Source organism: Nomia melanderi, chromosome 1, assembly GCF_051020985.1.
Source record: "Nomia melanderi isolate GNS246 chromosome 1, iyNomMela1, whole genome shotgun sequence".
Taxonomy (NCBI): Eukaryota; Metazoa; Arthropoda; class Insecta; order Hymenoptera; family Halictidae; genus Nomia; species Nomia melanderi.
In genome coordinates this window covers 15,002,875-15,015,010 of record NC_134999.1, presented here as the reverse complement: position 1 = coordinate 15,015,010, position 12,136 = coordinate 15,002,875, and the positions used below count along the sequence as shown (strand labels likewise).

The following is a 12,136-nucleotide window of genomic DNA, read 5'->3' as shown; positions in this document are numbered from 1 at the left end:
TATTCGCTGCTGCTGCTGCTGTTTAACGGGAAAACTGTCGATATTTAAAACGTTTCGCGGAAACCGTCGATCCGTATGCAGATTCAAGTGTTTCAGAATGTAACTGGGAAAACGGAATAATTAAAAATTCAGTTTTCCTATAGAATATTAGAATCGATAGACTTCACAAATTGTATGCAACAATTACATTAAAAATTTGTATCTCCTAAATTCAAGGTACCTCCTTTCAAAGATTTTTTTCATGAAACAGAAAGATGAACTGTTCGAAAATTTGTTACCTTCCCAACAACTGCACGAGGTACGAAGCGTTTTCCATGGGACGCAGATCGTCGCAGATTTGGAAATTGAAGCCACTCGTTTAAAACAGACCCATAAAACTTGACACGCGACTTTTCGCTGCTGTTTTATCGCACGGTGAATGTGAAATGCGCTTTTTTATCGAGCAATAACAATCGAAATATGGACATTGTTTTGTTTGCTGACCAGTGGTCCCGTTTCTGATCCTTAAAATAAACTGCAGGAAAATGTTGTTGATCTGTTCCTCGGCACGGTGTTCTGCGATTTAACCCTTTCGCGACGTGTGCCGCTTATATACGGCAGTCATTTATTACTTTACAGCGGCTAATTTATTAATAAATTAATTAATTCATTTAAAATTAATTGAGCAATTACTTGCAAAATATCAAAAATCAACACAGCGACATTCTTTTAATACAAGTTTTAACTCTACTGACGATAATCCTACAAGACTCATAGAAAGACACTTTCCTACTTCGTATACATCCGAAAGAAAAAATAAAGTATGGAGATGCGGTGTTTGCAGTAAAAACAATAGGAGACGTGAATCACGTTATGAGTGCAAAGAATGCAATGTTGGATTGTGTATTTGTCCCTGTTTTAAAATTTTTCATACTATAAAAGATTATTAAAAAATAATATGGAATAAATACTATTAAAATCATAATTATATTATTATTTTATTTCAATAGCGAACTCAAAATAAAGCTATAAATACATTGGTGGCAGAGTATGGTTCACTGGCGCTTTCGCGAACGACGACAAAGCATGGTCAGTCGCGCCGTCGCGAAAAGTGGCAAAGTAAGGTCAGTCGCACTGTTGCGAAAAGTAGAGAAGAATGGTACAGGTGCGCCGTCGCGAAAGGGTTAATCAATTCTTTGAAGAGCAAATTTACGTTTCGAACATTTGTACTCGACGCCAGCGAGCTCGTAAAAGAACGAGGCAATAAGTAAGGGAATCATTGCCCAGTGGAATGGATCATCCGAGGTTATCATCGCAACTTGTCGGTGCTCCGTTAACACCCGCGGACAAGAAGAATCGTGGCGTGAACAATTTATAGCCCGCCTGTTCGTTATCGTCGCGTGTAAAAGCGATGCAGCGCCGAGAGTTGACGCGTATCGTCGCCGAGCGCGGCCCAACTTCCGTTGAACAGCTTCAAACTAACTTGGCTCCCGTCCCTGGACCGGGAGTACGTTTTTACGGGTCCTTCAGCCGCCGCGATAAGATCAAAGAAATTGCTCGCAAATGTCTTCTTTGTGCGGGCCAACCGGCCGCGCCCCCTCGTCCGGTACCATGCGCGCCGTGACGAACAGTTCCCGACCAGTTCACCAACTTCCTCGGTTTTTGCGTGTTCCAGTCGCGGAGAAGCTGCACGCTTTATCAAACTTGGCTCCGACGATCGTGTTCAAGCAGTCCTATTTTGAATTGCGCGTATTTCGGTTGAAAGTTTAGGGGTAATTGCATTTGGAGTGCGTCGGATTTCGAAAGGTAGACGTTTAGGAAGATTCGGATTTTGGAAGCTGTACATTTTGAGAGATCTGAGTTTTGGAAGATACAAGTTTCGGGTGTTGCGGGTTTTGAGAGATGTAAGTTTAGAGAGTTTTGGATTTTGGGAGCTGCACGTTTGGGAAGTTTCGGATTTCGAGAGCTATGTATTTCGAATATTTCGGACTTCGAAGATTACAAATCTTGAAAGTTTCGGATTTCGGAGGATTCGAATTTCTAAAGCTACAAATTTCGGAAGCTGCAAGTTTCGGAAATTTCAGATTTCGGAGGGTTCGAATTTCTAAAGCTACAAGTTTCGAAAGATCCGAATTTCGGAATCTGCGCATCTCGAAAGTTTCGGATTTCGAAAGCTACACATCTCGCAAGTTTCGAACTTCGAAAGCAACGAATTTCGAAAATTTCAGACTTCGAAAACTAAGAATTTCGAAAGTTTCAGGTTTCGAAGGATTCGAATTTCTAGAGCTACAAATTTCGGAAGCAACGAGTTTCGAAAATTTCAGATTTCGAAGGATTCGAATGTCTGAAGCTATAAATATCAGAAGTTAAAAATTTCGGAAGCTGCAACTTTCAGAAGCTACAAATTTCGGAAGCTATAAGTTTCGAAAACTTCAAATTTCGAAGGATTCGGATTTCGAAAGCTACACATCTCGAAAGTTTCGAACTTCGAAAGCCACGAATTTCAAAAGTTTCGGATTTCGAAAGATTTGAATGTCTAAAGCTACAAATTTTAGAAGCTATAAATTTCGAAAGCAACAAATCTCGGAAGTTCCAGATTTCGAAAGCCTCAAATTTGAAACTTTTCGAATCTGAACCTTCCCAATCCCAAACACCCCAAACCTCAAACTCCCCAAGCCTCGACCTAACAAAATTTTCAAACGTCAAAGATAATTGCATCCACTTCACCAACCACTTTCCAATCCCCCATTTCCATTTCTCGCGATTCATTCAAACTAACAAACGTACATTACAATGTGCAGCATGTCTGAAAGAAACTGCCTCGTGCCGGGACGAAGTCGTTCCCGTGCGGCCGACGAACTGCCTAAATCGACGAGTCAATCTCGCCTCGGCAGACCGCAGTCGCGTCGTCCGCTGTTTAGAGACCGTGAGCGAAATTCGAAAGCGGGACGGGCCGAGGCCCCTCAGGAAAAATGGAGCCCCGCGGGATTTATGGGGTGTTTATTTCTGCCGAGACGGCCGCGCAACGGGATAATTCTTCACGACAAAACGCGCCGGGAGCGTGGCATGAAATTTTCACCGTAACGGTCTGCCCGTTTTCGAGAAAACTGGCCTTTGAAAAATGGCCGGGGCCGAGCTGTTCTTCAGCGAAGTTCACCGCGAACTTCGCCGGCTCTTCCTGCGCTGCGGGGTTACACCGTAATCGAGCTAAACCGGGAACTTTGCAGCGAAATTCACTTGGAACGATAACTGCGGAATTTTCATTGCCGTAGAAATGAATACTACATGCAATTTAATTCGAATTACAGTGTAGCCGCGTTGAACGGCATAAAAGCTTGCCCTTTATAGTTCTATAGAAACCCTCATAGTCGAAAGCACAGTTAAATTTCATACCCTCTCTTCACGTGGAGCTCGTACATAATACTTATATTCTTCTCGAGGAATTCAATGAGATAATAATACACGAAGCTCCTTAGACGAAACTCAAAGCGACGTATATGGAAAGTAAAATAACAATGGAAAGAAGTACGTTAATTTACAGTCAACTCACGATTCTCGAAATTCGGTTAGATAATGCGTGAAACTCAGACGAAACCCAAAGCGACGAATATAAAAATAAAATAACAATGGAAGGAAATATATTAATATATGCAGTTACCTCACAATTCACGAAATTCAATTGGATAATGCATGAAACTCAGACGGATCACAAAGCGACGAATATGGAAAATAAAATAACAATGGAAAGAAGTATATTAACATATGCAGTTAAATCACGATTCACGAAATTCAATTGGATAATGCTTGAAATTCAGACGAAACTCAAAGCGACGAATATAAAAATAAAACAACAATGGGAAGAAATATATTAACCTTTTGCACTCGGAAGTTTTTCACTTGAAATATTCAATACTTTCCAATTAGATGTAGACAAGATCCTTTAAGCCTTTGCACTCGAAAGTTTTTCACTAGAAACATTCAACACTCTTTGATAAAATATAGACGATGTTTGTTGCGACTAAAGTAAATAATTTAATCGATAAATTAAAGGGCAAAACTATTTTACTTTGATATTTCACATAGTGACGCGTTATACAAAGTTTAGCGTTAAACATCAATCTTTATAATTTTACTGTATCAAACCAAGTGGTGACTGAGAGTCAGCTCCCGAGTGCAAAGGGTTAAAATGAATCTATCAAGGAATCACACATAAATTAGAGAACAAAGCTATTTGCTTTCAATATTTCACGTATCGATGCAGTATACAAAGTTCAATGGTAAATACAAAAGTTTATAATTTCACTGTATCAAATCATCTCGCGCCTGGGAGTATCCTCTTGAGTACAAAGGGTTAACCCTTAAGTTTAGAAAGTTTTCCACTGGAAATATCCAACATTTTCCGACGAGATACAGACGACATTGTTTGAAGCTAATCTAACAATGATTCACGCGTAAATTAAGCAACGAAGCTATTTTATTTAAATATTTCACACAGCAATACAAAGTTCAATTTAAAGTACTAAATATTCAGCTTTATAGTTTTGTTATATTAAATCAAGTGGTGACTGAGAGTCAAAAATTTCGGAAGCTACAAGTTTCGAAAGTTTCAGATTTCGAAGGATTCGAATGTCTGAAGCTACAAATTTCGGAAGCTACAAGTTTTCGAAAAATTTGTCACTAGAAATATTGAATTTATTTTTATGAGATACAGATAACATTTTTTAAAACTAAATTAACGCGGAATCTATTCGCAAAATGAGGGGAACACTGGTATTTTATTTCTACATTTCACGTATCGACAGATTACTCAAGACTTAATGTTAAATATGAAATTTTACAATTTTGATGCGCCAATCGAGTGGTGACTGAGAGGCACTCGAGTGCAAAGGGTTAATATATGCAGTTAAATTATGAAGTACAAGGTACAGTTATTCTTTTAAAACTGAAGTATCAAATATAAGTACAAAACAAAGTTCGATTAATCGATTTCCCAGGGTAAAGCGGAAAACGATACATAACTCGACGAAGGAATCCCCTAGAGGTCGTCGGACAGAACAAGTAGCGCAGAAAGAACTATCGCCAGCTGACAGTTAACTTTCAAGAAGGGTTGGCTGCCGTCTAAAATGATCAGGCTCCAGTTGGCCAATAGCTGATGGCCTCAGTGCCTCGTCATGATTGCCTCTCGAGGGTCAGGCAGCTTGCCAAAACCTGCTCGCCTGTGCTGCTCTCCTTTTCCCAGGCAGAAAATTCCGGCCGGAACGATTCGTATCACTTGTTACGTGGTGGCATGCGGACCGCACCACGTGACAGTCGCAACTGCATCCCACCGTGGGGATGCAGCAACCCTTGCAGATCGATTATGCAACGGCGAAACGACCGTCGGTTTGCACTACACGCTGCACCTGGTCTACTGTGAGTCGGTGGACAGATATTAGGTTGGATGAGTCCATTCGGAAAAATTGCCGCGCTCGATTGCATACGGATTTTATGCGTTCGGGAACATTATGGTGGCGCGCTGTGCGACTCGTTACAATGAATCGGAAGTAGGCTGTGTTTTGTTTCTTGAGATCCGGCTCGAAGGATCTCTTGTTGCGGTGCACAAGGAATGTTAACCCTTTGCACTCCGAAGTTTTTCACTAGAAATATTTCAACATTTTCCGATGAGATGAAGACGATATTTTGTAAAACCAACTCGACAAGAAATTCACGCGAATTGACGGACAAAGCTATTTTACGTCAATATTTCTCAGATTGATGCATTATATGAAATATAATATTAAATATCAAACTTTGTAGCTTCACTGTAGGAAATCAAGTGGTGACTAAGAGCCACCTCCTGAGTGCAAAGGTTTAAATAAATCCGTGTGCACTGTACAATGTATCGACATAATTGAAAGGATAACAAACTTAATAGCAGTACAAGGATAACAATGATTTGATGTATCGAAAGTTTCTCGTTCAGAATGCAGGTATGCAGATGACCACTTAATATACAAGAGTCCTCTCATCAATATTACAAGGGTCACCTGGAGAAATCTCTGTCGTTCGTTCGTACGACTTTGAATATCTAGCGTTTCGGCCCAAGACAGCTCCCTTTAACCCTTTGCGGACGAACATCGACATTCCGGAGACATCAGATGCTTATATTTGAAAGATTAAGTCACGAACGAATGATTTAATCAGTGAAACAGCAAAAGATCAGCACGTAGTTACCTGCTTTCCTATTAAAATCATTCGCCTTTGTTATTAAAGAATAAGTATCACTATTCAAAACGCTAGGAAATTCTCGTGGCAGTCAAGGCGTTAAATGAATAATCAATTCGAATCAAGTTTAATATTTTTTTAGATGCTGTGATAATTAGGAAAGTTGCATGGAGAAACAAAGCTATTTTAATCCAATATTTCACGTATCAATGCATTATACAAAGCTTAATATTATATATGACCTTATAAGTTTACTATATCAAATCAAGCGGTGACTTCGAGTCACCTCTCGAGTGCAAAGGGTTAACACTAGAATTACCGAGTATTTAATACGATTGATATGTAATCTCTATAAAAATTGTAACAATAGATTATTTTCAGTTTCTTTGGATATTCATCATAGTACTCAAGTAAAACTATTTATTTCCAAAATCATTTCAAACATTCAATGCTTTTAAGATATTAATAACTGCGAAACAAACAAATCGAAACCAGTCATTTTGTCTGGTACGGTAGTCATAGTGTTAAAAGGTATCGCGATAAACTAAAACTACATTGCCCTATACCTGTTTGCGCGTTCAGGTTTACATTTTCAATTGTATTTATTACAGCAATTTACCTGCCATAATCCGACTAGCAGTAAACCCCTAAATAAAGTCTAAACACATTGTTTCTGATGTATGATGAGAAACTGAGGTTGTTCCAGCGTTCTTTCCGAGGATTCTAATTGTCTGATTTGTGAGGTTTGTTTCACTGGTGGAACAGGGTTTGTTCTACTCGTCTGATTGAATACGTGTGTATTCTACTAGGAGATGCAATAAGTTAGTTTACCGCTTGTGAATTGAAGTTGGTTTTACTACTTGCGAATTAAATAGAGTTAGACTTCTTGATACATGGTATTGTTCTAGTTGGATAGGTGATGTGGAACTGTTCTACTTCTGGGAGATATCGTACAGCTCCAGTTGCTTGAATAAATCGATTCGACTCGATCCTCCTTTTCACGAACGTAGAACTTCAAGTTCCATCCATCATTTTAAGTCCTTAAGTCCGGCTGTATGGAAAGACATTGTCTCTCCCTTTAGACAGCCAACAATAAAACTTATTCACAATTGTATAGGGTAGTAGTACACCTGTCTGACTACACGCAGACCTGCTCCACTTATGCAACGGAGCAGTGAATCCTCTTCTACGTCCTCTTTTAAAAACATTGGGAAAACGAAACACTGAAATATCTCTTACGTCCACGAATTCCACTTTAAGTTCCTCCTTGATCCGACTTCTTCCTATACTCTTATTATAAACAATCTCACTTTCACTGTTACGGTCACATTTACCAACGAATTACTTTATTGTAATTATTCCCAATCTTTTCATCGTATTATGAAGAATCGCACACCTAATCTCCGAACAAGGATAAGAACCAATCGAACCGTTCAATATCCATCTAAACAATACCTCTGTAATCGGTAGCACCGATCCCCAGCGATTCCACGCGCAGAATCGCCGATCGTCGCAAGGCTCCACGGAGATTCCTACAATCCCGATTAATAGACTGAAATCTTTATTGCGGTTGTCCGCCGCAGCGGTTTGCAATCGAGGGAATTTGACGTAGGCAGTAATTAGCGAGCGCCGGATCATGGATCCTGTGCGACTCTCGTCCCTAGCTGCGGGAGGGCCGAAGCTATTCCCGCAAATTGGGGGTTTCGATGCCGATTGTATCTACAGGGTACACGTCCTGTGTACCGGACGGCACGACGTTAATTTCCCTCTGCTTATACGAGCTATCGATTTGCGCCATTACGCACGGCAAACATCATTTTCATCAATCATTGAATTACACCTTAATGAACGGCTCGGCATCCCAGAGCCTGCGGAATCGATGCGCCGCTTTTTCCTCGCGCAACTGTAACGCCCGCCACTCGGCTGTGTAATGGGCCAATGAGGACCTAATAGTCCCGCAGGAAATTTATTGGACGTGTCCCGTTCGGCGTACAAGATGCTTCTAAGCAGCACTGCGAGGCAGTTTCACTGTTGGCCTTGTGCTTCGAGCGTTTAACGTTTGAGCTTTGCTTTTGGTTTTTGCTTGTTTCGCGAGAACTTCGTTTGGGGACGAAAGTTGTAGAAAATGGAAATTAACCACTTGCGAAATGAATTTAGAGGTTTGACGAAGTCTCGCGCGATGAATTTTGCTTTTACCTATTTTACTCGGATGTGGATGTTAATTTCGTTTATCATTTTGTATAGAGTGATACATTTCGGAATAATCTAATGTGTGTAATGCAACGAGATTATCAATGTGTAGAAGACATCGGTGACCATTTTGAAACAGAAACGACTCGACGTGGCACGTCTTTCCAGCACAAGAGGTTAAGAGGATATTCTAATACTACGTTTATCGATGATTGGTAATTTAATGATTATTTGGGAGATTATTATGCATTATAGATGAGTTGCATATTTTGCGTTGTGGTCAGAGTTGATATTCTTCGTTGTTATTTCGGTGGATCTTCTTTTTTGAGGGCGGAGATTGTGCAATGAAAATATAGAGAGGTGATGATTTAACTCTTTGCCCTCGAGAATATTTTTCTCAATAAATATTCATTATTTTCTGATGAAATGTCAATGATATTTTTTGCAATTAACATAAAGAAATATCTTGCATAAATTAAGTGACTATTTTGTTTCGATGTTCCATGTGTTCGTACATTATATAAAATTTAATATTGAATTTTCAATTTTACAATTTTCTTGGGTCAAGTCAAATGGCGACTGGAAGGCGCCTCTCGAGTGCAAAGGGTTAATAACTGGTTTGGATATTTTTATTCAATACGATAGATGAGTTGGATATTTTACATTGTGTTCAGAGTTGAAATTTTTGTTGTTATTTCAGTGGATCTCCTTTTTGTGAGGATAAAGTTTGTGTAATGGACATGTAGAGAGGTAATGATTTAATGATTATTTGGGAGATTTCTATGCGATACGATAGATGGGAAGCATAGTTTGCATTGTGTTCACAATTGAAATTTTTTGTTCTTATTTCGGTGGATCTCCTGTTTTGAGGAAGAAGACTTTATAATGGAAATATAGAGGTAATTAAATAAAAAAATAGTTCCACGAGTATTGTTTAGAATAGAAGTCGCTTGAATGGAGCGTCATGGATGCAAATCGGTTGTTTGTTCCACGCGGTAAATGTGTTTACCGTTGCGCCTTTATTCGGCATGTTTATTTTTTTATAGAGACACGCATTCTACTTGTAATATCCGAGTTACAGAGGACAGACGCGTAAAGTTTACGACAATATAACTTAAGTCGTTTTACCGTACGACCGTCAGAGTAATAGGACACCTATTCTGTTCGAAGAAAATGTAAAAATCTCCAAGAATATACGGGGAAACCCCTTGGCACGTGTTACTCGCATCGCGCCGTCTTTATTACCTATTTCGCGGTCTGCAACGTAGAATTTCATCGAAGGGAAACACCGTTGAAATGAATTTTCCTGTCGAGATAAGAGCACTTTAAGGAGCCGATTAGAAATTGATGGTTCGCCGTGATTCCTCCGTCAACGTGAAATCCTTCTGACGGAGAAATTACTTGGAAATGAAGACTATTCCTTGCGATCCTCGATTTAACAACAATAAACGAAGAAATAAGAAATCTGACTCCACGCTTCTCCGAATGAAATGTTCAGATTTGGAAGACTGAGCCGTGGATAAATAATCTAATTAGTCGAACAGCAAGAGATCAGTACGTAGTTTTCCTTTTTTCTATTAATTAAGCAATTGATATATAATTTAGCCTCATATGTTGAAGGTTTCGTGTGATTCGAAGAATCTTCGTCAGCAAAGAGTTAATCATCCCAATGTTAATACAATAAATTTCCCATTCAAACTCCGCAACTCGGCATTCATTAAAATTATTCCAAATGAACATAAACATAATAATATAATAATATAAACAATATCACGGTTTAATCCTTTGCACTCGAGAGGTAACTCACTCACTTGATTTCATACAGTAAAACAAGAAAATTTGATATTTCATATTATACCTCGTATAATGCATCAATTTGAGAAATACTGAAATGAAATAGCATTGTTCTCCAATATACATGTGAATTCTCGAGTTAGTTTCACGAAATATCGTCTTTATCTCACTAGAAAGTATTAAAATATTTCTAGTGAAAAACTTCCGAGGGTTAGTTACTATAAAATTTGATACTTCATATTATATCTCGTATAATGCATCAATTTGAGAAATATTCAAATGAAAGTCGAGTTAGTTTCACACAATATCGTCTTCATCTCATTAGAAACTATTAACTCTTTGCACTCGAGAGGTGACTCTCACCATTTAGTTTCATATGACAAAATTCCAAAATGTCATATATAACATTAACTTCTGCATAATGCACCTGCATGTGAAATATTTCTACAAAATATCTTTGTTTCTTAATTGACATATGTTTCCTCATTAGTTCGTTTCAAATGCCTTCTATGTTTCAACGGAACGTATCGAATGTTTCTAGTGAGAAGCTTCCGAGTGCAAAGGGTTAAAATAATTCTAGTGGAAAACTACCAAGTGCGAAAGCTTAATAGAACACGGCAACCTTAGAATCTCCGTTCGCTTCGATATTCGAGGAACGTACTCGAAGTGAAACCAACATAAACATAATTAACGATGCAGCGAGTATTTCAGTAGCACGGAACGCAACAATCCCCCAGCAAATGAACGAGGAAACAAGTAGAACAGCCGGAGATACGGCGAATAAAACTGACGACAGGACTCGCCGAGCTCGGTTAACAGGTTAAGATTAGAAGATTCCGGCGTGGATCAGATTCGTTCCCGGATTACCGGATCCGGATTTATCGCGGCCGACTTCTCCAATGTAAATTCGAGCTTCCCCCGAACGTTCGCGCGGAAACCCGGCCCGAAACTATTCGAGCCCGCCCCTTCCGCCCCGGGAGCGTCACTTTCGCTCGGCGGCCGCGCGACGCGTTTGTTCGTGAAACAAAGATGCCATTTCGAGAATTAATTGCGTCTGGCCGCGGCGCGCGGCTCACTCGCAAGTTTTCCCTTTGAATTTCGAGGCGATTGTGCCGCCCAGTTCGGAATCGTATCAGTTTTCAAACTGTTTACCCCCGAAACTACCGTGAAATCCGAGACTCGTCGAGAAACGGCTCGGGCCACTGCCGCCGGAAACGTTAAGGAACGTCGAATTACGGGGACGATCCGGAGTTTTACCGTGAGCGAGACTAACGCCAATACTTTCCTTTTGTCGTTCTCGAGTGAAGAATATTTTGTGAATGGTCACGTGACAGAAGCTTTGGTAGAAATTTCGAATGTAGAGATGGTGGACGGAGACTGAAGGTTTTTGTAAATACTGAATATATTGGAAATAATTCGAATATTGTATCTTTTACTGAATAATATATTTTATAATGTTGTAGTTAGGTATCATTTAAAGGGAAGCTTATATTTGTGGTAATGGATGTATTTGAGTGTGAGGATAGATATATTGATGAGTGATGAATGTGTGTGCAATAGATGAATGACGCGACTGTGTGTGAGCGCATTTTGAATGAATGTTCAAAGCATTGGAATATTCTAAATTGATTTTCTCTGTATTGATTTTTATGTTAATAATGTTCGTTTTTATGAATTCAGAATATTCCAAATATACGTCATTTTCTATAAAAATTCCGAAATTTCAAGGAATCACTAAAATTCATAGATGCTCACAAGTTATAGTAAACGAAACTCGATCAATTAACATGTATTCATTGAAACATCACAATGCAATCACTAAAAACCAAAAACTAACCAAACCTCTTTCCACCCCAAAACTTAACATCGTTTATTTTGTTATTAAATATCCATCGCAATTTCCCCATACTCCTAATAAATCAGAGTCCTGTATAACTGAATTAAAGCTCCAATTATTAACTCCATGTTA

The 12,136-nt window shown here is 39.2% G+C and overlaps 1 protein-coding gene across 6 annotated transcripts in view; it reads right to left on the bottom strand.

Moving 5' to 3' along the window:
- Window positions 1-12,136, bottom strand: part of LOC116431069 (venom dipeptidyl peptidase 4) — a 447,002-nt gene that overhangs the window by 367,757 nt on the left and 67,109 nt on the right. The gene's annotated exons all lie outside the window — the stretch shown is intronic.